Here is a 25,290-nt window from a genome sequence, read left to right on the forward strand (position 1 = left end):
CTCCAGCTCTGGGTCCAATCTCAGGACTGCCTCCCTGTCCTTGTTTGGCTCCTCTGTCCCTCCATCACTCATTTAACCAAATTCTGTGTTGAATTCCCTCGGCCTGAAATACTTCAGAGTAATACCTAGAAATACCGAAATGCTGTTTCCCGACAGATACACCAGTCTTGTTTGCACTTTAGGGGCATCTGAGAACGAAGGGAGAAGATACAGCGGGAAAGTGGGAAGCACCGCACAAATCAGGGATTATTTTATGGGAATGTCCTCCTCGCTTCCCTAACATACAGGCACATGGTGAGTGTGGAGTTTAAACCCCTCCCAGACAAAACAATCTAATGTTCAAGAACTGCTTCAAAATAATCCAAAGGCAGGGGGACGGATGAAGCACGCTTGGCCGTGTGCCAGTAACAACAGGCTCTCGTGACAAGCCTGTACCTGCGGCTCTGTGCGCTCTTCTTTCTACCTCTGTAAATGTTTGAAATTTTCCATTATTAAAACAAAACCAACAGGCAAGAAAAAACTGGTCCCTGTTCTGTTGGTGGGGGTACTAACTGGCAGAAGTTTCTTTGAAGGCAATTTGTCAGTTATTACATGAAAAACATGCACACCCGTGGACCCAGGGGCTCTAACATCAAGGCAAGCACAGATATGAATATAGCACTTACCAGGTGCCAGCACTTTATACACGTTATATACCCTATGTTCATAAAACCCACTGGGGTAAATACAGTTACTGTCTCCATTTTACAGATGAGGAAACTGAGGCACAGAATGTCAAAGTCAGAAGCTGAAGTCCCAACCCCAGTACCTTGGAATGTGACAGTGTTTGGAGATTAAGGCCTTTAAAGAGATACACTAAAAAGAGACCAGTAGGGTGTGTCCTAATCCAACCAGACTAGTGACCTTATAAGGAGGGATCAGGGCACAGGGAGCCAGTGGGTGGGCGCCCCTTGCATAAAGGAACAAGAGCAGTAGGGCCGCTGCCTGCAAGCCAAGGAAGGAGGCCTTGGAGGAAACCAACTCTGCTGGCACCTTGGTCTTGGACTGGAAATCTGAGAGTCAGAGAAAATCAATTTCTGTTATTTAAGCTACCCAGGCTGTGATACTTTGTTATGACAGCAACAGCAAGCTGATACACTAGGTCACACAGCCAGTCAGCGCTGGAACCAAGTTGGAGGCCTGGGTCCCTCTGCTCCAGGGTCCTCACCCTTTAACAGTAGGGAGTCAACCTGCAAACTGGTCACAGTGACTGCTTTATCTCCAGGAAGTAAGACTGGAGGGGGGTGCAGGGAAAGGAGGAGCAAGATTTTCAATGTTTACCTTACATACTTTTATAATGTTGACAATTTTTAAAAATTCAAATGTCACATTTTAAAAAATTAAAAATAAGATCACATACATGCAAATGAATATATACCACCCACCCAAATGTGGGAGAGAGGAATATATCCAGGCCCGATTTGTCTTTTTACAAATTTCACTATAAGTGAAATCTCAGGCTTCCTAAAAAGCCAGCAGAGAGAAGCCAGAAATGCCTCCACAGGCAGACAATCGGAGGTGAAATTAAAAGAAAAGAGAGGGTAAAACATCTGAATGTTCATACACTTTACAACCCTCAATAATGATGATGACAGCGACAATAATTGCTGATTTCACATCACATGTACGCTAGATACTGTCCACAATGCTTTGTATATTATCTAATTAAATCCTCAAAATGTTTTAGGATATAGATACTATTGTCATTTCCATTTCCTATTTAAGGAAACTCAGGCTCAGAGAGGTTGAGTAACTTGCCAGGTTAAGGTGGCAGGATCAGGATGTGAGCCTAGGCCAGCTGGTTCCAGAGTGTGACCCCGATGACCGTGCCCTTCCTGCCTTGCTTCATCTCTGGATGGGCCATTCATGCTGAGGGAGCATAGGGTGGGTAGGGTAACAGGTGCAGGAGGAGGCAGGACATAGCACTCAGCCGGACTAGGGATCAGAGCATTAAAACCCTAGACTTCACTGGCTTGGCACAAATTAGGAAGCAGAATAGAAGCAAATGGTGACCAATCAATGGGGAAAGCTGGACTCTGCTATGCTCTGGGGGGTCGTCAGCCAGAACCACCTCCCAGAGAAGAACCTTGCCATTCCCCGAGGGGAAGAGAGATGCCTGTCTCCTGTCTCTGCCACAACATGACCCCTGGATATAGACCCCAGGGACTGAGAAGGACACAGGTATGTGGGTGTTCACTGTCTGTGAACTGTCTGTGGTGGTGTGGACCTGGTGGTGATACATCATGTACGGCTGCTCAGCGTGTGGACACAACACACTGGAGCTCACAGAGTGACATGGCTAATCTCAAAAACATGCTGTTTGGGGAAAACGAGAAGAAATAGATGGAGATATGGAGCCCAAAACCGCTTCTGGAAGCTCTTATTCAAATCTCACTATGTATTTTACAAGGATAGGCACATAGCTATAGACACACCACACACACCTCAGAGTGGGGGAAGGATGAAGGACAGAGAATGAAGGAAAAAGAACGAACAAGTTACCCGCTGAGAAAGGAAGCAGCACACCAGTTTCTGCCAACACACAAGTGGACTATGGGAGACAAACTCTATTTGCACCCCATTTGTGGGTTCTGTGAGGGTGGATGAACAGGCGGAAGGCAGAAACAGGACATAAATCACTTTACTTCTTCCAAAGAAAACCATATTTCTGTGTTCTCAAATGCCACCATTCGTTGGGCCTGACACAGTTTTTTTTAACTTACTAAACCTGGGTTAGGGATGGAGTCTGGAGGCCCTTTCCAGTTGTGGCAGGCATTTGGTTGTCTGCTCCGTACCCACTTTCCTCTTCTCTTGAATAGAGGACCCAACTGGTCAAAGGCAATCAGGGTGTGGCATTCCTCAGGTGATCTGACTGGCCTGGCGAGTGGCGAGGGGATGGTACATGACCTAGGCTGGACGGGGGACAGACTAAAGGAAATATTTATAACCCACGAGGGATGGGCTTTTTCTACTCCCTCTCTCCTAATATCTGTGGACAAGAAAGCAAGTGGCCCTGACTGTCACTGCAGTCATCTTGGCATAAAGAGGCACACATATTTGTATCTGTATCTGTATTTCGCCATACTAGGATGAAGCTGGTGCTGAGAACCTGAGTCCTTGATGAGAGACATTTGAGCTGCTGATCCTACCCCACCTGACGGCCACCACCCGATGGACATCTAGGACACATTACATTTCTTTGTTATCTGGCCAAATGATGTTGGGGTTTTGTTACTGCAATTAAAAGCACCTTAACAGAGACCCTCGAGCTAGGCAGCCGTTTTCTGACTGTTAACAAGGAAACATCTCTGCAATAGGGAAATGGGGGCTTCAGAGACCCCCTGAATCCCACCCTAAGGAGACTCTTTACAGGCCTCAAGCTACACGTGCCCCGCCCACCCCGTCGGTATCCCACGTGAGGCCACAGAAAGAGCCAGTTGTGCCCTCCTTTGTGCGCAAGGGCTCAGGAACCTCCCACCGCTACTCGGCTGCCCTCATCCATCATAGGAGCAGAGCTGCAGCCAGTTTCTCAGGGTCTCTTTCTCCTGATAACAGCAGGGGGCTAATCCCCAGCTGGCTGGATGAGCAGGTGAGGGAGGACCAGAAAGCCCAGCCGGGCTCTCCTGCCAAGGCTCTGTTCCCGAATCAGAGATCGGACTTCGCGATTTGGGCTCCCCAAGATCTGGCTACAGCGGGGCTCTGGGAGACAGCATGTGGCTGGGGCCCTCCGTGAGGTGACCCCACTAGCTGCGGTGTAGCATTGTTCCATCGGAATCAAGGGAAGGGCCCGGAGAAACCACTGGCAACTCAAAAGAACCTGAGCTGGGGCGTCAGCCTGTGCTGGGCGCCCATCACCCCATCACCGCTCAGCCACGAGGCGGTCCTGTGACCACAGACCAGAGGTCGCACCCGAGTTGTCTCATCCATAAAATACAAACAGAAGTGCACATTTCACAGAACTGTCGTGGTGAGAAAATGAATTAACACATGTAAAATGTTTAGATGGAGCCCAGCACGGAGCAGAGGCTCAGTAAATACGAGCTTTCTTCTTACGGTTATTATTTGATGGAAGATATTTAATTACTGAAGTATAATTACCTACATGGGCCCGTTCTGAATGCACAGGTTAGTGAATCCTGACACATGTCTGCACCTGTGTAATCCACACCCCACACAAGACTTAGGGCCTGGCCGGTGACACATATTAAGGGGTACCTTTCTCTTCCCCAGAGTTCTCAATCTCAGGGAGGGGGTCCCACAGGGACATGCATCCTTAGGGACTTATGGTGGGCCACAGGTGATTATAAAGCTATTTTCCCCACACGAATGATGAGGCTGGAGCCAGGACACCTTCCTTGCACACAAAGTCCCTTTCCAGATTTGTGCAGCCAAACATGGGAGGAGGACGGGCAGTAAGGATGGGGGAGCTGGCCCTCCTCCTGGCCCTGGGACGGCAGGCTGCTGCACCCCAAAAGGCTCACAGCAGGTTCACTTGTCTTCACGTTCAGGTTCCCTCGCAGCAGCTCTCTCTTAGCAGATTCTTTCACCTCCATCTCTCCTGCAGCAGCCAGGTTAATTCATAAATGCACACCTGGCCAGGTCCCTCCCCCACCTGGACCCCTTCTGAGGCTTCTAAGGATAAACGGATAACCTCTCCACTCCACGGCCACTCCTCTCTGACCAGAGCCACCCTCCACTCCCACTTCCTCTCTCCTTCAGTCTCACTGACAACTTTTTCCTAAAAGATTATTTATTTATTTATTTTTTATGAGAGAGAGAGATAGATAGATAGAGAGAGAGAGAGAGAGAGAGAGAGGAAGAAGCAGCAGCAGCAACAGCAGCAGCAGGAGCCGGAGGAGCAGAGCAGCAGGCAAAGGGAGAAGCAAGCTCCCCGATGAGCAAGGAGCCTGACTTGGGACTTGGTCTTAGGACCCCGGGATCAAAACTTGAGTTGAAGGCAGATGCTTAACCAAATGAGCCAATCAGGTGCCCCCATGGCAACTTTTTTAAACAGAAATTTTTAGATACACACATACTTGTAAGATACACACATACTTGTAGATACACACATACTTGTAAGATACTGTGAGATGCTATATATAGGCAGACCTTGCAGAGATTTGTGGGTTCAGTTCCAGACCACAATACTGTTTCAATAAAGTGAGTCAAATGAATTTTGTTTCCCAGGGCATATAAAAGTATGTTTATACTATACTGTACTCTTTTAAGTGAAAAACAGCATTATATCGAAAAAAAAATCCCCAATGTACATATCTTAATTTACAAATACATTATTGCTAAAAACAAAATGCTGATCATCATCTCTGAGCTTCCAGTGAGTCCAGAATCTTTGCTGGTGGAGGCTCTCGCCTTGATGTCAGTGGCTGATGATGATCGAGGTGGTGACTGCCCAAGGTTGGGGTCATTTTTTAAAAAGACAACAGTGAAGTTTGCCACATTGACTGACTCTTCCTTTCACAGATGATTACTGTTAGCACGTGATGCTGTTGCACAGCCATTTCACCCACAGGAGAACTGCTTTAAATAAAAGGTCAATCCTCTCAAAGCCTGTTGGTGCTTTATCAACTAAGTCTATGTCATATTCTAAATCCTTTGTTGTCCTCTCAACAATCTTCACAACATCTTCTCCTGGAGTAGACTCCGTCTCGAGAACCGCTTCCTTTCCTCATCCATGAGAAGCAGCTCCTTGCCCATTAAAGTGTGATCACAAGATTGTAGCAATCCAATCCTATCTTCAGGCTCCACTTCTAATTCTAGTTCTCGTGCTGTTTCCACCACATCTGTAGGAACTTGCTCTATGGAAGTCCTGAACCCCTCAAAAACCAAGAGTCAGACACTACTGACTAAGCCATGCAGGCACCCCCAAGAAAATATATTTCTTAAGTAATAAGGCTTGAAAGTCAAAACAAGGGGCACCTGGGTGGCTCCATGGTTGAGTGTCTGCCTTTGGCTCAGGTCGACATCCCAGGGTCCTGGGATCGAGTCCCACATCTGGCTCCCCATGGGGAGCCTGCTTCTCCCTCTGCCTGTGTCTCTGCCTCTATCTGTGTGTTTCTCGTGAATAAATAAAATAAAATCTTAAAAAAAAAGTCAAAATGACTCCTAGATCCATGGGCTGCAGAACTGATGTTTTGTCAGCAGACATGAAAGCAGCATGATTCTCACTGCACATCTCTTCCAGAGCTCTTGGGTGACTAGGTACATTGTCTGTGAACAGTAATATTTTGAAAGGAATCTTTTTTCTGAGTAGTAGGTCTCAGCAGTGGGCTTAAAATATTCCATAGACCATGTTGTAAACAGATGTGCTGTCATCCAGGCTTTGTAGTTCCTTTTATAGAGTGCAGGCAGAGTAGATGCAGCGTAATTTTTCAGGGCCTTAGGATCTTCAGAGTGGTGCTTGAGCACTGGCTTCAACCTAAAGCCACCAGCTGCATTACCTGAGTTAGCATGTCCTTCAGAGCTTGAAAGCCAGGCATTGACTTCTCCTCTCTAGCTATGAAAGTTCTAGATGACATCTGTATAATGGTTACTGTATGTAAACACTCAAGATTGACTTTCTTCCTTGGGTTCATCCAGATTGGTGCATGTTATGAATAGTTTGTTTCCTTTTCCTGCTGAGTAGGATATCATGTTATGGATGTACCAGAGTTTGACCTTTCATCGGTAGAAGGACAGCTAGGCAGTTTCTAGTTGCTGTGAACAACCGCGTGCAGGTTTTTGTGTGAACGTTAATCTTATTCCTCTGGAACAGATAAATACCCAAGAACGCAATGGCTGGGTCATAGGATAGTTGCACAATTAATTTTTAAGAAATTCCCCATCTGTGTTGGCAAGTGGCTGTACTACTTGGTAGTCCCACCAGCAGAGTATGAGAGATCCAGTTTCTCCACATCCTTTCCACTGGCAACTCTGGTTCATTCGTTCAACCTATACTGGCTGAGCAGCTCCTGTGTGCTGTACTATCCTAGATACTATTCTGGGTTTACAGTAACGAAAAAGACACGTAATTTGTATCACCATATATCACCATAGGATCCTACATGCCAAAGGGTGTAGACAGGCAACACAAAAGTCAACAAACTGATTATGATTAAGTGCTAAGGAGAAAATCAACAGAGTGATGTGATAAGGAGAGTGTGTGCAGGTGTCGGGAGTGCGGGCAGGCAGTCACGACACAGTGATTAGAGAGCCAGATGGCCTGGGTTTGAATCCTGCTCTGCCACTTTCTAGCTGTATGGCTCAGACAAGTGACCTGCTTATCTGTGCCTCAGTTTCCTCATCTATAAAACTAACAGTATCTACCTCTTAGGGTGGTTGGGAGGATCAAAGGAGTCAATATCCATAACACACTTAAGATCAAGGACCAGGCCTAGATGGGGAACCCATCTGTTTAAGAGTTTCTGTAAGAGTCTCTCAACTACGTGGGTGGCAGAGCCAAGGAGCCACACTTGCAAGCTTTGTGGATTTCCTAAGACACAAGGCACCCAACTGTGCTGGAGGGAGGTCAGAATCCCCCTTGCTCTGGAAGCAGGCAGTCACAGGCACAGCAGAAGAGATAGCAAGGCCTTCCACTTACTGAGCAACCAGCACAGTGGCTGCTCAGGGTACCTGGGCCCCTCCCCACCCCAGAAACCAGACACCATTCCCAGGTAGGAGGGGGTGCTGGTAGACTCATCTGGGCCCTCACTGCAGGGCGGGGTCATTGGCCTGGGGCCTCCCCAAACAACTGGCCCACAAAATAGCTATTTCCTGCGCAGTACTGGAGAGACAAAGGTAATTTGGAAACTCCCCTCCCCGTCCTGTCCTGCCTCTTTCTGGAGCCTGGCCTAGAAGAGAGAACTGAGACAACATATTGGTTGGCATCTTGTAAGAGAAACAGGGAACCGGGGAGGGAGAGTGCTGTTGGCAGCTCCGGGTCTGGGGAGGAAACGAGGTAATCTTTGTGGGGAGTAGGCTGGGTCCCTTCTCTCAGAGGAAGAGTTCACTTGAGAAGGCAAGGCCCAGAGCCCTTCCGGGACAGAGGCTACAGTGCTGCTGGGAGCTGTGCTGTAGCTCTCCCTGTGGCCTGGCACAGGCTGGCCAGCTGCTTCCTTCCTAGGGACTCATGAGTCTGGAACCAGGGCACCTTCTCCTTACATAAACCTCCGTTCAACTTTACACACTGAGTGGCCAGAGGATAGCATGCTTCATGGGGCTGCATGCCAGGGGAGGGCTGGGGCGTCTGACCCTGACCTCTGGCTGGTAACAGCCGGTACAAACTGTCCTAGGGGAAAGAATCGGGACACTGAGCCTTTAAAGGACACAGAGGAGTTAAAAAACCAAACCAAACCGAACAGTATCACTGCTCTCCTTAAAACCTTTCCGTGGCTCCCAGGGGCTGTGGGAAGAAAGTCCAAATCTTGATCACCAGGTTCAAGATGACAGACCTGCTGACTCAGCCCCCTCTCCTCATTTGGGGCACACGGGGTTCCTCCAACATGTTTGTATGTTCCTCCATACAAGCTCTTCTCTCTTCCCCAAGATGCCTCACCCCTGTGAGTTCCTAGTAATCCTTCAAGTCTAGGCTGGTGGGTCGCTTTTTCAGGGAAGTATTCTCGGACTCTCCCAAACCCATCCCCCTGCTTCGCATAAGACCCTCATCTCTTGCCCTGCTACTCTCTTGAGGCACCCTGGCTTTTCCTTAGAGTTTAATTACCAGTTAAATGATGTGGTCATCTGAGTGATTATTTGATATCTATATCCCCCACTAGATGGTGAGTGCCATGACGTCAGAAGAATGGTAATGATGTTACTTTTAGCAACGGTTCACATTTATTAACACCTACAGTGTCCTATGGCATTCTTTCATTGACTCCGTACAACAGCTCCCTGGGGTCAATACTATCATCCCATTTTACAGGCAGGGAAGCCATGTGAGTCCTGCCATGGGATCAGGCACTTAGTAAATAGCCAGTCTGGGGGCACCTGACCAGGTGATGTTCCCGATCATTCCTTCCCCCTAACACCCATGGCGGGGGAGGAGGGAAGATGCCCACCAGGTACAGAAGCGCAGGCCTGTAGGACACATTTTTGCCACACTCTGGAGTGATAGCCACTGATTCCAAGGGCCCTTCAAGTTCTAACCCTTCCCCAGTTGGAGAAGACACTAATTTCACACCTTTTAGTGTGCAACTACTGTGTCTGCTGTGGTGGCCTGAGCATGAGAGACAGAGCAACAAACAGAATGCACGGGGCTACATGTTCACACAGCTCACATCTGCTGGGGAGGTGGACACAAGGCCTGGTCTCAGAGAAAGATCAGTGTTGCAGGGAGAAGGGGAGAGCAAGAGGAACAAACAGGTGGAGCGTGAAACTAGCCTGTCCTGTACTGTGATGGTGGATCCATGTCACACAGTGCGGGGAATGTGAAGTGAACCCTAATGCAAATGAGGGATTTCAGCTAATGATAATGACCATTAGTTCATCAGTTGTGACAAATGCACCAGACTCAAACGAGATGTAAAGACCAGGGGAAATTGTGAGGTGGGGATGACTCTGTGATAAATTTTCTTTTTTTGAAAGATTTTATTTATTTATTCATGAGAGACACACAGAGAGAGGCAGAGACATAGACAGAGAGAAGCAGGCTCCCTGTAGGGAGCCTGATGTGGGGACTCGATCCCAGGACCCTGGGGTCATGACCAGAGCCGAAGGCAGATGCTCAACAACTGAGGTGCCCCTGTCAATTTTCTATAAATGTGAAACTGTTCTTTAAAAACAAAAAAAAAAAACCCCTAAGCCCCTCAAAGCCCTCTCTTGAACTTGTTCCCATCAGCCACTTGTCCCTCATGTCACCTACCCTCACCTGGTCTCAGGGGCTCTGTGATCCCTTGGTTTCCCCTTCCTCCAACACCCTCTTCCCAGCCTCCTCTGCTGATTCTTCACCATGACTCCAGACAGCTTTTCTTTTCTCTATCAACATCCCTCCCTTGGTGATCCCGTCTGGTCTTCTAGCTTTAAATACTGTCTCTTGGGATCCCTGGGTGGCGCAGCGGTCTGGCGCCTGCCTTTGGCCCAGGGCACGATCCTGGAGACCCGGGATCGAATCCCACGTCGGGCTCCCGGTGCATGGAGCCTGCTTCTCCTCTGCCTGTGTCTCTGCCTCATTCTCTCTCTCTCTGTGACTATCACAAATAAATAAAAATTAAAAAAAAAAAAAATAAAAAATAAATAAAAAAAATAAATACTGTCTCTTTGCCGAGGACTCCTACTTTTCCTTCTGCAGGCCGGACCTTTCCCCTCAACTCCAGACCTGAATATCCAACTGCTTCCTTGCCAGCTTGCACAGCTGCCTAAAAGGCATCTTATCTTTAATAGACCTAAAGGTGTATTCTCAATTCTTCATGCCACCTTCGCCTTCTCCTTGCAAACCTCCACTCATATGGTACCCAATCCAATGTCTTCACTATTCACCTGGTATCGGAGCCATAATTGTAGTGCCATCCTTCCCTGGCCCCCCAACCCCCACCCTCAGTCCATTTGGGCTTACTGTCAGCCCCACCTTGAAAATACTAGGATCTGCCGATTTTGCCACACAGCATCTCCTGCCTGGACCATGGACTTGGCAGGAGCTTCCTCCCTGGTTTCCTGGCTCCCACCCCTGCTCCCACACACAGCCAGAGGGACTCCTAACATGACTCAGATCACGTCTGTCTTGTGCACAGAACCTTCCCACTATACATTTAGGAGAAAGCCTCAGTCCCTACAAGGCTTTCTACAGAATTCTCTGACCTCATCTCATCTCCTCTTGTGCTGTCTTTTACTTTAGCCATTGAGGGGGTGTGTAAAGGTGTCTCATTGTGGTTATCATTTGCATTTCCATGATGATGACCAAGGAAGGAGAGGTGTGCACTTTAAAATAATAATAATAATAAATGAGTACCATTAACACAGCATTTAGTATGTGCCAGGCACCATGCTAAGTTAAGTGCCTTTCCAAACCTCTTAGGCCAGATGGGTTTTGGAATTCTGGATAATTTGGATTTTAGACAGGCAAAAGAACCTGTGTGTGCCCTGGCAAGGTCTGGGGAAGCATCTATTTACATGGCTATTTCTGCAGCAATGATAACCTGTCAGTTTAGATCATTTTCCACCTGGGATCGCGGATCTGTATGAAATCCCTGACTCCTGAGATATGTAGTATAACCACCTCTGGTTTATGGATGGGGGGAAGTTGAGGCACAGGAAGGTTAATGCTTTGGCCGCAATCACACAGGTAGTACTGGAGGGCTAGGATCCCAACACAGGCCATTTTTACTATAATCTTCTATGCCAGTTCTTAGGGTCGCTGACAGGAAATTAATCAATGCTTGAATGGGTGAATGAATGAATGAATGAATAAATAAATAAATAAATAAATGGGATTAAAAGCTGGGAAAGTCAGAGAACTCAGGCTCTCCAGCTAATCATTGTTTGTGGCAGGAAAGTCAAATGCATTGAGCTAATTCTGTATGTTTAACCTAACCAACTTACTTTGAATCCAAGATCTGCCCAGATAGAAAGCAAGATTTTCTCCCAAAAATGATCCTCAGAAATAAGAGTTGTGTTTTAGAGTTTTCATATTACCTTATTTTGAACAGAGCGCTATTTGGGAAAGCCCCATTAGCACCTAAAGACTTTAACAATGCTGGTTTCTGTAATGACATATAGGAGACATATGTTACAACAGAAAATATTCCCAAGGGCTTGACCTGTAATTCCAAGAGCTGTAAGTCACTTAAACAGGCTTTTTAAAGATTCTTTTACAAAGGAATAGGGACAAATAATTGTAAACAACATTCATTTATTTTAAACAAGCTAATTGATATAAAAGTCTTACAATATAAAGAAAGGCATTAAACTAGAATTTTGGAAACTGAAAAAACTGTGTGTAAGGTAATGCCGAAACTTGTCTTGATGCAGAGTGCCACTGGGCTGGATGAAATTGAATTCTCAGTGGACATTTTTTATTCATACTGGAATGATTAGTCTGATTGACTCAAAAACAAGTGCTTATGTAACCACTTTTATGTGTTCACAAACATTCATTTATTCATTTTAAGTAACTATTTAAAAATATTAGTCTTTTTTTCTCTAAAGATTTTATTTACTCAAAAGTAATCTCTACACCCAACATGGGACTTGAACCCACTAACCCAAGATCAAGAGTCAACACACTCTATCAATTAAGCCAGCCAGGCACCCCTAGGGTTTTGTTTGTTTTTAAAAATTTTTTATTTTAGTATTATTATTATTTTATTTTTATTTTATTATTTATTATTATTTTTAAAAGATTTTATTTATTTATTCATGAGAGACACACAAAGAGAGAGGCAGAGACATAGGCAGAGGAGAAACAGGCTCCCTGGAGGGAGCCCGATGCAGGACTCGATCCAGCAACTCCAGGATCACGACCTGAGCTGAAGGCAGAAGCTCAACTGCTGAGCCACCCAGGCATCCCATGTTTTTTAAACTTTTTAAACGTGGGACGCCCGGGTGGCTCAGCGTTTGGGCAACTGCCTTCTGCTTAGGGCATGATCCTGGATTCTGGAGTCACTGGATTGAGTCTCGCATCAGGCTCCCTGCATGGAGCCTGCTTCTCCCTCTGCCTAAGTCTCTGCCTCTCGCCTTCTGTGTCTCTCATGAATAAATAAATATCTTAAAAAAAATTTTTTTAAATGTAACATATAAGTTAGTGGCTATACTTTAGAGACCACCAATGCACAACTAAAAGAATTTTTTAAAAATCATCAGTCTGATATAGGACTGGGTTCCTGAGACTTGAGATATAGTTTCCGGTGAAAACATAATACATAAGTTCAAGAAGTACCATATCACACTTTCAGATGGAAATAATGGATGTTGGAAATATGTATAAATGGCCTGAAAAGTGACTCTTGTGATAAGGATGCCTGTAAAGAGTAAAACAGTGCTTTGTGATATGTGAGAAGAAATAAGCAATACTTAGATTTCAGCATCTTTTATATCATGATTCTAAATGTGTTAAGAAACTTCAAAATATAAGTAGACAGCTGATGTCATCTATAATCCCTACACAGTTCAAGTAGGCTCTAAAACTTTTTATTTATTTATTTATTTATTTATTTATTTATTTATTTATTTATTTAAGATTTTATTTATTTATTCATGGGTGTGGGGGGCAGAGACACAGGCAGAGGGAGAAGCAGGCTCCATGCAGGGAGCCTGACATGGGACTCGATCCGGGGTCTCCAGGATCAGGCCCTGGGCTGAAGGCAGCGCTAAACCACTGAACCACCGGGGCTGCCCTCAGTGACTTTTCAAAGAGACTTTTTTAAGTCTCTTAAAAAAGAGAATGGAAAACACCTTATTTTAAGGCATGGGTGGTTTTTTAAGTATTTAAAAAAAACCTGGGAAGAGGGGCACCTGGGTGGCTCAGTGGTTGAGCATATATGTGCCTTTGGCTCAGGTCATGATCCCAGAGTCCAGGATCCAGTCCTGCATTGGCTCCCTGTGCAGAGCCTGCTCCTCCCTCTGCCTGTGTCTCTGCCTCTCTTATGAATAAATAAATCTTAAAAAACAAAAACAAAAAACGGGGAACATATTAGTTTGCAAATGTGATCATCTTGGAGGAATCTGGGTCCTTTCATTTCTTTTTTTTAAACAACATTCAAGTATTACTTTGATAATTAGAGATGCAAACAATACAGCTTTGTGAATGTGAAGCTCACCCAAGGACCCGATAAAGTAGTAGTCCTCACCCTTGGCCGCACCCTGGAAACATCTGGGGAGCTTTAAAAAAAAAAACATCCCACACCCAGTCCCACCCTCTGTGATTCTAACGAACTGGTCTAGGGTGGGGTCTAGGCCTTGGGGTTTCTTAAGACTCTCCACAGGACTCTAATATGCAGCGAGGAGAATGAGAAGCATAAAGCAAAATTTTTCCAATTTTTTGGTAGAATGTGTTATTAGGTGTCTTTTAGAAAATAAAAGGTCCCATAGCCAAAGAAGCAGGATTCTTTCCTGCAAGATTTCTGAGCCTGTAAAATGCAAATGTGGACCATGATTTTTACGGGAAGAAGCCACAGTGCAAGGTGGACATCTGTATGAGTCCACGTCTGTTGCTCTGCATTCCTTCTTTCGAGCAGCCTTGCCATCAGCAAGCCTTGTGCACTGCACCTCCTCACCTGCCTGCCAATGTTCTCACCTTGGCTCTGTTCTCTCCAGTCTCTCATCTGGATTAGCAGCCTCCATCCTCCTCCCTGCCCTCCCACCACCCTACAATTCATTACCCACAAAAGTGAGCTAGTGGAGGTCCCTGGGGCACACAGGAGTTTGAAAAAGCTTCTGCTCCCAACTGAGACTGCCCAGTGTCCCTAAGTGCCACACTAGGACTGTGGTCAGGGCCTGCCTTAACGTGAAGGCAGCATCAGGGACAGCAGAGCTGTGAAGAATGAACTGGGTCCTTGATATTACTGTTGAGCTGCCAAATCTCAGGCCCAGAAAAATCCCTGGACTTGGGAGTTGGGGGGCCCATCCATTCCCTGACAGCTTACGCAGCACCAACGGGCTTTTCTGTTATTTGCAGCCAAAAGCACCCATGCTCTGCCCTTGGTGTTAAAGGACCCTGTTTATTGGTTAGGCTTTTTTTTACCGGGCAAAACCACCTCATTTCTTTTTCTTGCCAGCTCTCCAACAGTAGGGACGTTCGTGTGTCCTGTCCACTGCTCTGTTTCTCGTATCTGAAATGCTGCCTGCCAAAGAGCAGGAACTCGGTATTTGCTGAAACAACTGAGCTCAGTTCTTGCAACAGCTCCAAAAGGCAGGTGTTCCAAATCCCCAGCTCCTCCCAACCTCTCCCGTCCTGACCTGCACTTAGGACTTGCACTTAGACTGGCCTTCCAGCTCCTTCGCAGAACCAAGCTCTTCCCAGTCCAGAACTTCACTCATGCTGTTCCCTCTGCTGGGAAGGTTCCCTCACATTCCACCAAGGTCTTATCCCCCTGGTCTCCCCTCAAGGCCTCGGGGCCTCTCCAAACATCACCCCCCTGGGATATGCCCTCCTGGTTTCTGCGTCAGGGCACTCAGCGCAGATGCAATCACACAGCTGTTTCTGTAATTACCTACTTAGATTCTGGTCCCCCTCCCTCCCCGCCTCAACTATGAGTTCCAGGAAGGTGGGGACCTCTTTGTATTTCCAAACCCCTGGAGAGCCTGGCACACAGAAAGTGCTGAATAAATGCCACACCTGACTATTGTGGCCAGGACACTTCTGTTCACTGAATACCACCTACCACCCTGTTTCCAGCCCCCTGCTGTTAGGCAGGGCCATGTGACCAGTTCCAGGTGTGAGCGGAAGTGAACAGTGTCACCCCAGAGCCTTGGCATCTGATAGCTGCTATGTGACTCTCTAGTTCCCTGTCCTGACGTGGTGACCCTGGAGGCCACGTGTTGTAGTCCTGAGACTTCAAGAAAGGAGCCTCCATCAACCTGTGTCCTGAGGTACAATATAAAGAACCCCCTACCTGACCTGCCTTGTGTCACAAGTAAGAAAATGACATTGTTGTGTCCAACTTCTAGGATTTCAGGATCAACCTGTTACTGCAGCAGAATCTTGCCTATCACTAGCATTCCTGGGAATGAAGGCAGGTAGCTAGACGAAGAGAATCGTGACCACAGATGGGAGGCAAGGAGGAAGGCGATGCCGTCTCTGGCCAGAACTGAATCTCAGTGAGGGGAAAAGAGAAGAAGGGGACAGAACAACTAGTCCCTGGGGAATCGCCACTTTCAATTCCTAATGTGAGGGATGAAAGGACCCAGAGAGCCCACTCCCTCCAGACAGAGCCTGCCTCGGGGTCCTCATCAAACACAGCTCCTTAGGGATCATGGCCAAGTCTCAGCCCCTGGGGACGGGAGGAGGCTGCCCAGAAGCCAGCAACAGCCTGGAAAACCCGATTAGCTAGAGGAAGCTGAAGCAGCAAGGCTGCAGGAAAGGACCTGGGCTAATTCGGGTTGACAACCTTCCCGCGGAATCACCCACTGGGGCTCTGCCCTCCCGGCTCCATCCCAGAGAATAAATCACACTGTCAGGTCTAATTTGGGATTCCGCTGATGGGCTGAGCAGAGCATCCATGCGTTCTGGCCACAGAGGTCAAGGGCAGCCTGCACGCTAGTGGCCAGTGCTGAAAGGCCCTGGGACTAGAGAGTTGGAAAAGGGCTGGGAAGCCAATAGCAGTGGGTTTCCAACACACACACCAGAGAAGCTCTGCTCTGCTCCCACAAGATTTCTGGCCCAGGCTCGGATGGACGAGTCCTGTTCCCAGGCACGGCTATATTCCGGCACCACACCAGCACAGGGTAAACACTCATATTTGGTAAATAAATAATCATAACGGGACCAGTGAGGGCTTCTTACCTTATAGGCTGGAGATTCAGCTGCCCACCCTCTGACACACAATAAAGGCTAACGCGTATAAGCCACCACCCACCACGATGACCATGATCTTGTCTATTATGTAACTATTTTGTGCCAGGCACTGGCCTAAGTATTTGAGATCCACAGTCACTTGGGAAGGGTTAGAAGGCTCCCGGGTTGCCCTCCCTACCCTGGACCTAGGTGGATTCTGGATGGAGCCTGTGCCCTCTGCCATGTCAAACCATTTTTTATTTTGCCATTCTGATTTCAAGAAGCTTGCTCTGAAACCCCAAGTCAGGGTTTGGTGTCCTCTCCAAGTTTCTTCAGCCCTGTGGCTTCCCATATTAGAACTCTCATCACTCCAGGCAGTTGACCTACAGAGCTCTCCCAAAACACTGTCTCTCCAGGAAGGCATCCCTGTAAGCCTAGCACCCAGCATGGGACCAGGAAATGGGAAGTGCCCAATGTGTGAGTCCAAACCCCTCATTTTACAGAGGAAGGGGGTGGAAGATTCTTCTCTCTCGAAGAGCTTTAGTGGCAGTTTCACTGAAGAAAGGGGACATGACGGAGAAGGAGAAACTGCTCTTTGATGAATCTCTTCCTCCTCTAAGGCCCAAAAAGCTGCTTCCAGGAGGCCCACCTGACCTACAGGCTGGCCAGGCACCTCCTCTGGTGGTCCACCAGTCCCTGGGCTTCCCCCATACAGCCCTGATGGCTCTGGGCTGTCACTGTCACTGAAGGCCTGCCTCCCCGTGCCACTATATTGCAGGGATGGGCATAGAGAAGGAACCTGTTAAATGTGTGCTGAATCGGCCCAGCAGAACCCCAAGAAAGAAAACAAGGCCAGAGCCTCATTCCAGGAAGATGAATTAAAAGCACCAAAGTACCATTTGTTTGGAAAGGGGAGGCCAAAGGAGAAAGCCATCTATCTGCAAGCCAGGAAGAAGACATGTAGTTGGTGCTACTCACCAGGACTAGAGCAGAACCAGGGAGAGGTGAGGTGGTCACATGGAGGGAATGTGATTCACAAGAAAGCTTTGCAATGACTGAAACTTGCCCAAAGCAAGATTCTGCTGTCCCATTCTTCCCGGGCTGGAAGAATTTAAACTCAGGTCATACAGCCAGCAGTCTGGGGCCCCAGGGCCTCTTATGAGGCAACACAGTACAGCGCCAAGAGCAAAAGCTCTGGAGACAGACTGCAAAGGTCCCCACCCTGGCTCCTCTACTTGGTAAGTGGCTTCATCACCACTCTGTGTCTCAGTTTCCAAGTCACTACTGTGGGGAGATCACAGCAGCGACTTCATAGGGCCAGTGCAGGGGTTGAATGAGATCACTCACGTCAAGTGCTCAAGGAAGGGCCGGGCACAGAGTCAGTCCCCATTAACATTAATGATTATTGTTTTTCTTTCCCTGTGGAGCCAGACATTGTTGGTTGGCTAACCCAACTGACATTCTCAAGTCCTTTTTCCCCTGGCTTCTTCCCCAGGAGAGGCTGAAAGCCTAAATGAAATTTCCCACCCTCCTTGGAGCTAGGGGAGGCCATGGTGACACATTTCAGCCAGTAAGATATAAGTGGAATCTTCTGGGGGATTTTGGGGAGAGTGCTCAAGCAGTTCACGACCAGAAAACTCATGCTGCTGGGATTGACTTTCTCCTCCTGGTTCTGGCTGGAGCCACAGCAGCAACCTTGCAACCACAAGGGGAAGGCCAAGTGAATCCAAGAAGCTCTAGGCCGGACACCACTCAGCCCCTGAACTAATCTCATAGCCAAGTACTTTTGAGTTGGTTATTATGGGAGAGGAATCAATCTTCATTTGTTTAAGCTACTGTGAGTTGGGTCTTCTGTTCTTGCAGCTAAAAGCATTCCTGGCTGATGCACCCACCGTAACACAAATGGCTCAGGGCACACATCCACAGTGATAGTTTGCCAACCTTCGTTTAGGTCCCTGGGTGAGAACCCCTGACCTAGAGAGAAAGAGTGGGAGACTGGGCTGGAACAGTGCTTCCCAAGCCTCCATCACCATATTCTGCTCTTCCTTTTCAGTTGCATCTAGTCCCATCTGTGCCACTATTTACTTGATATTTTCTCTAAACCAATTCATTTTTATTTAAAAAATTTTCTTTTTAAGTAATCTTGGCACCCAGTGTGGGGCTTGACCTGATGACCCCAAGATCAAGAGTCACGTGTGCGCCACCGACTGAGCCAGCCAGATGCCCTAGTAAACCAGTTCATTTTTAACTTATATATGTGTATGTATGTATATACATACACATATATTTAAAAAGGAATCTACATTACTACCGAAATGAAAGTTGGCATCTTTTGCTGCAAAAGTTAAAAACTAATAATAGCAAATACAATGTAAACAAAATATGTTCATCCACACAAATCACTAAAAATCATCTGATGTAACATAATTTGGGTTTATGGGACTAGCAAGAATTCTTCATTTCTGCCTTCTATTGGGGAAAAGATTATCAGAAGATCTGGCAACACTTGGCATTTTCACAGGGGGACAAAGGGCGAGAGCGAAGTAGGGGCTGCTCCACAGAAAGGGAACACATTGTCCTACTTGCCAGGATTCCGAAACTGTGTTATGAAGTGAGATAATATGTTTCTATCTCCCCCGGCCGGCCGGGGATAAGTGAGGCTGGGCACCTGCCTGGCTACTTCCATTCGGGGCCCTCCTCAGAGAGGCCTTCCTGGATTACCTCGCCTACAATCGCTTGTTCCTCCCAGGCAGCCCCCTTTTCCTGCATCACTCTTCTCTGTAGCTCTCATCCCCACCCCATTCACTTGTTTGTCTGTCTGCTGTTTTCTTCTCTAGCAGAATGTCGGTTCCCGGAGGGAAAGGCTTCTGTTCAGTTCATTCCTGAGGGTCCCAGTACACAGAACATAACAGAAGGTGTTTAAATGCCTATTGGTTGTTGTGGTCAGAAACACAAGGGAAGACTGAGGAACCACTGCGGCTTGGAGGAGATGGAGGAGACAGGACAACTGAACATAGCATGGCATCCTGGGATAGAAGAAAGCCATCGGTAGCAAAGTAGCAAAACGTGACTGAATCCTTTGATTTAGTTCATCATACTGGACCAGTGCTCACTGTCTGGTTCTGGTGGTTATGCCAAGGTGGGTAAGATGGTAACGATGTGTAGGGGACACTGGATGAAGGGTGGATACGTGAATTTTCTGTATACTTTCTGTAACTTTATTATAATCCAAAATTCCTTCAAAATAAAGTTTGTTTTTTTAAAGATTTTATTTATTTATTTGAGAGCAAGAGAGAGAGAGAGAAAGAAAGCGCATGAGCACAGGGGAAGAAGGAGAAGCAGACTTCCTACTGAGCAGGGAGCCTGATGTAGGGCTTGATCCCAGGGCCCTGAGATCATGACCCGAGCCAAAGGCAGACACTCAACTGACTGAGCCACCCAGGCACCCCCAAAATAAAAAAGTTAATAAAAAATTGTGCTAAGAAGCATTCTTTGGTGAAAATGCGGCCCCTTGAGACTGTCCCACAAACATGTACTCTAGGTATGTGAGCAGAGCCTTAGGCCAGGATGAAGGAATGTGAAGAGACCCTACAAACAGCCAAGAGAGAAGCTGCTATCCAGATTCACTCAGTTCCCAAAGTTTGACTCCCTCCAACTCAGCCAACAGCACTCCCTGTGTGCAGAGTCTGGATGCCAGAATCTTCTGTCTCCACTTTCCACACTATTAGGGTCATCTGGTGCTTCAAGAATCAGACAATGCCCTTACTCCCACTGCTCCCAAGCACCCTCACTGCAGCCTGCCAACGAAGGTCAATGTCCTCACTTAGGAATGCCCCACTATCAACTGGAACGCCACTGTTTAGTCTATGCCAAAGAAACAAAGGAGGATGCTCACTAGCAAAAAACCCCAGAAACCTAATTATAACATACTCAAAATCTTTACATCACCAGTATTCACTGTACGTATACATTTTAATTACGTAGGGAATTCAGCCTGTAGGGAAGCAGCACATCTGCAAAGGGCAGTGAGAGGGTCATTCTGTATCTTATGGGATTGGTAGTTACACAACTGAATGCATCTGCTTAAACTCCAAGAAATGTACACCAAACAGTGAATTTCATTCCAGGTACATTTTAAAAAGTACATTGAATTCAAATTGAAATTAAAATTGAATTAAAAAAAAAAAAGTGCTACACTGATGTCTGCTATGAGCAAAGATCTCCAGGATGCACCGCTACTGCGGACAGTGGGAAACCTGCAGGAGAAGCAGCCGCATGCAGCACGGGTTCTTCTGCCTTTACTCTGCAAACTGGGGACATGTGCACAAGTGGAAGTAGGGACGGCCATGAGTCAGAAAAGCTCTGGCAGGAATGCCCCAGACCAGTGATGTAATTACCTCCAAGGGAGGATGTCACATTTGCGGGTGGCAGGCAGGACAGTGAAGGAGACCTCCATTTTTCCCTCGATGCATTTTTAAGTGACTTTTAAAAATAAGAGAGGCCTACGTGCACTAGCCGCACAACTGAAGCCAACAAACAGCCACAATGTACTCACCCTCAGTGTGTTCCGGGCACTAGTGCTCCTTGAGGGTCCCAGGGGATCTGATGTCAAAGACTGTGCATCTATGGAGAAGAACAACATGAGGTTATGTCTTTGGCCAACCTGAACCTTCTTGCCGCAGTTTCTGTCATTCACAAATTCACTCCCGTGACAGATACTCACTGAATACCTGCTTTGTGCTCGGCACCCAAGGGTATGTCAGCGACCAGGACAAAGTCACTGTCTTCAGAGAGTAGACAATCCAGTGGGGGAGGAAGACAATAAACAAATACACGATGTGGAGCCAGGGAGTAGTGGTGTCTTGATGAAAGTAAGTGGGGTGAGCGTAGTGATGGGCCTGCTGCTTCCCAGCCTGAGATGAGAAGTGACACTTCATTGTGGGAGGAACACAGACTGTGTGGCTATCTGGGCAAGACCCTTCCAGGCCACAGGAATGGCCATTGCAAAGGACCTGAGGCAAAGCATGTGTGTGGGGCATTTTAGGAGCAGCAGGAGGCCCGTGTGCCTGACACCAGGTCAGTGACGGGACAAGTGGAGGGAGGTGAGGGCAGGGAGGTGACAGGGGCGTGTGGAAGGCTATCATGAGGATATTTCCTTCAGATAACTGTGAGCAGAGGAGCAGTGGAGAAATAGCACTTGTTCTGACCTGTAATTTTATATTATTAATTTATGTCTTAAAATATTTAGAATGGTTGTTCATGTATGAATGGATATTTCATGAAAACTTTATATGGTTATGTTTTTGAATATTTAGTAGAGTTGTTCTATACGGATATTTTATGATGAGTGAATGTCTCCAGGCCGAGCAGCCATTGTCTGTACTGTTCACCCTCACATTTCAGTTTAGATCAGGTACTTAAGGCAGGGAGATGAGATCTGAGGGGATAATCTAGAACCCTTTTATAAGGAATGGCCATTAAGTTAGATTCTTGTTCCCTATGTGCCAAGGCTCTGTCCTAGTAGACACATGCCGACTCATTTCATTCTCTGAATAACCTTAAGAAATAGACACTACGATTTCAACTATTTTATGGAAGAGGGAAGTGAGGCACACACTGCCCAGCCAGTCAGAAGTGTATTACAGCTGGGATGAAACCGGGCAGCCTGGTCCTAGACCTCGCTCCTGACCACATGGCTAGGCCAACGGTCAAGGAGGTCAATGAAAAGACAGCTAACTACAGGCTGGCGATGCCTCTCTGCCCCACTTCCCCAATACCACAATGTCCAAATGCTACCCAAACACCAAGGCTGAGTTCAAATTCCAGCCAGCGCCTTCAAGAAGCTCCCAGGAAGAAAACCTAACAAGCAGCTAGCCAACATTCCAGAATCTAGGAATCAGGATATCTTCAATAATCTTGCCCCTAGGGGTTCCTAGAGAAGCCAAAAGGGGTTCTTAGCCACAGACCCCTGAGGGCAGCCTGCTAAAGAAGAGTGTGGATTCCTTCTCAGAATGATGTTTTTATTATTTTCTTCTTTAAAAGACTTTATTTATTTATTCATGAGAGACACAGAGAGGCAGAGACATAGGCAGAGGGAGAAGCAGGCTCCCTGTAGAGAGCCTGATGCAGGATTAGATCCTAGGACCCTGGGATCACGACCTGAGCCAACTACTGAGCCACCCAGTGCCCCCTCAGAATCATGTTTTTAAGTAAACAAAATACAATACACAAGGTTATAAAGGAAACCAATTATATTAAGATATCAAAGTGTGTGTAAAATAAAACCTAATCTGAGATATGGTAATATTCCTGCTTCTTTATGAATGCTTTAAATTACAAGATCCTAGTGTGGGTTTAATAACTAGAGTAATTTAGAAATAGATGAATGTAAATGATCTTTTGCAGTATCTGCAACAATTATAATGTGATATGGAAACAGTTTTACTTTCTAGTGGTGACACAGTCACAGGTATTGCCAATAGAGTGTGGCTTGCAGCCCTCATTCGGAAGGAAAGGAAACGTTAAATTTCAGATGGCAGAGGAAATAAAGATGTAACTTTTTTCCCCAGCCAACTTTATGATCCTCTGAATTCCATCCTTGGATGGAAGGGTCCATGGACCTGAGATCAAGAATGCCAAAGCCAGGGATGCCTGGGTGGCTCAACCGTTGGGTGTCTGCTTTCGGCTCAGGACATGCTCCCAGAGTCACAGGATCAAGTCCCGCACTGGGCTCCCTACAGGTAGCCTGTTTCTCCCTCTGCCTATGTCTCTGCCTCTCTGTGTCTCTCATGAATAAATAAATAAAATCTTAAAAAAAAATGCTAAAGCCAGACTCGAGATAGGGTAAAATAAAGGTGGAGCAGGTTCCCAGGGATGGTAACAACTGGTGTGCATGGGAAGCGGTGAGCTGTATGGGAAGGGGTCCTGAGCACTGGCAGTTTCAGCCCACCCTGCATCCATCTCCCTCCTTGAGTCCCCTGAACAGAACCGTATCTTTCCCACTCAGCAGCTGGAATTCCTGTGGGAATGACCCTATTCTACCATGAGTTGGTAAGGGTAGGGGAAGGCTGGTCATATGATCCAGGCCTGGCAGTAAAGCCACTGAACCTCCTCTTCCCTGCTCCTGGCCTCAGAGATGGCTCAGGGTGGCTCTGGTGTTGAAACCAGGGTGATCAGGTTCAACAAACAGCAGCCTCAGGACACATCCTGGGACTACAGGGAAAGAGATGGCTTGTTTCTCTTGGGGCCCAGCTTAGCTGGTTGGATATATACGTGGAGCTGCCTCAGAGCCCATCTGATGACAAAACCAATACAGAGAAATGTAGAGCCAGGAAGTAGAAGAAAACGGGGTCCTGGCTACCTCCTGTGAGGCTCTGGATCTAGCCACACCTGAAGCCATTCAGTACAGAATGTCCCAGGCCTTGAGTTCAAACACTTCCTTTGATACTTAAGCAGGCTGACCTGAATTTCCATTTGTTCACAAAACCAATGACTCGATTAACACAGAAGGGCAGAGTTGAATGCAGTTCTTGACAATTCCCATAGCTCACTACCAAGCCATTTCGGAAAGCACAAAGTAAAATTAGACACAGTTACTATACATAGAAACACCAAACACAGAAAAACACATATTCTTTAAAAACTCAGAAATAGTCTCTTGGGTAGTTGCTTTCCCTACACTAGTCTATGAAGCCCTGACAATTGTGGTTTTCAAGATGCTTGGTAGGGCAGGAGGGAATCAGAAGCACCCAGAATATTTTCCTCTATCACCAGATTTTCCATTAAAAAAAAATGTCCTGGGATCATCAGGAAGCCCCTGCAATAAAACTCCTGTAAAATTTTAATAGCTACCATTTAAATGACAGTGGAAATTGCTTTTTTGCCACTCTCATTCCTCCCCCTTCCCCCTTTCTCTAGAGTGATGTATATGGCTCTTTAAAGGCACATCAGCCAGGATGTGCAGCAGTGCCACGTCTCTCCTACTGGGGGGAGCTGTCAAGTCCATGAGTACTGGGTCCCTCATACATGGGAAGGGCCACAGCAGAGAGGAGGATGCTGAGGGGTTGGGGAAACAACAGCAAAGGTGGACTACAGGGCCAGCAGTCCAGCCAGGACCCCAGAGCTCCCAGAGCCCCTCCTCACACCACCTGGGAGAGGAGGATGGCCTTGGAGTTGCCTTAGTAATCCCAGCACCCAAGCCAGAGCAACAGTGCAGCTGGCCCACCTGTGTGTCACACAAGGCTACACTCACAGGGCCATGGATCTCACTTCCCAGGATTTACACCAAGAAAGAGAATCCCAGATGACATAACCTGGGGGTGAGAGGGTATCCTGGCCTGACTTCCCAGCGTGACCATGGATCCTCCCCTTAGCCACAGCGATGGCTCTGGGAGAGACACATGGTCCAAGCAGGGCCAATCAGAGTAGGCCCTGGAAAGTTTGCTCGAAGTACTGGGGGAGAGCATGGGATGGAAGGCAGGGGCTGCTGAGGGCTCTCGGCCACCTGGAGGTGCGGGGCACCGGAGAAGAGGTCGAGGCTGAGCAGGTAGAGCCCAGAAGTGGAGAAGGGTGCATTCCTGACAATACCTGAGTATTGCCTCCAGTCAGGCCAGCTCTGGGACTTTCAGGTCTCAAAGCCATTAACTTCCCTTTGCAGTTTAAGCCAGTTTGAGCTGCAAGATCCTGTCATTTACAACAGAAATAACGGACTGATGGAACCGGAAGGGATCTCAGGAATCAATACGCATTCCTTCACGTTTCGGTGAACATGATCCTTTCTAAGAAGCTGACAAAACAAAACTGTGTCATGTTTCTCCAGAAAACAAAAC

At 47.1% G+C, this 25,290-nt stretch overlaps 1 protein-coding gene across 7 annotated transcripts in view; it reads right to left on the reverse strand.

The window, feature by feature from the left end:
• The window catches only part of SIPA1L3 (signal induced proliferation associated 1 like 3), a 235,445-nt gene that overhangs the window by 119,852 nt on the left and 90,303 nt on the right, over window positions 1-25,290 (reverse strand). For all 7 annotated transcript variants that reach the window (XM_077853554.1, XM_077853508.1, XM_077853545.1 and 4 more), the window contains one exon: window positions 21,018-21,085. The gene's annotated coding sequence lies outside the window, so the exon portion shown is untranslated. The remainder of the gene's footprint in view (window positions 1-21,017; window positions 21,086-25,290) is intronic.

The sequence above is a fragment of the Canis aureus genome, chromosome 1 (assembly GCF_053574225.1).
Source record: "Canis aureus isolate CA01 chromosome 1, VMU_Caureus_v.1.0, whole genome shotgun sequence".
Taxonomy (NCBI): Eukaryota; Metazoa; Chordata; class Mammalia; order Carnivora; family Canidae; genus Canis; species Canis aureus.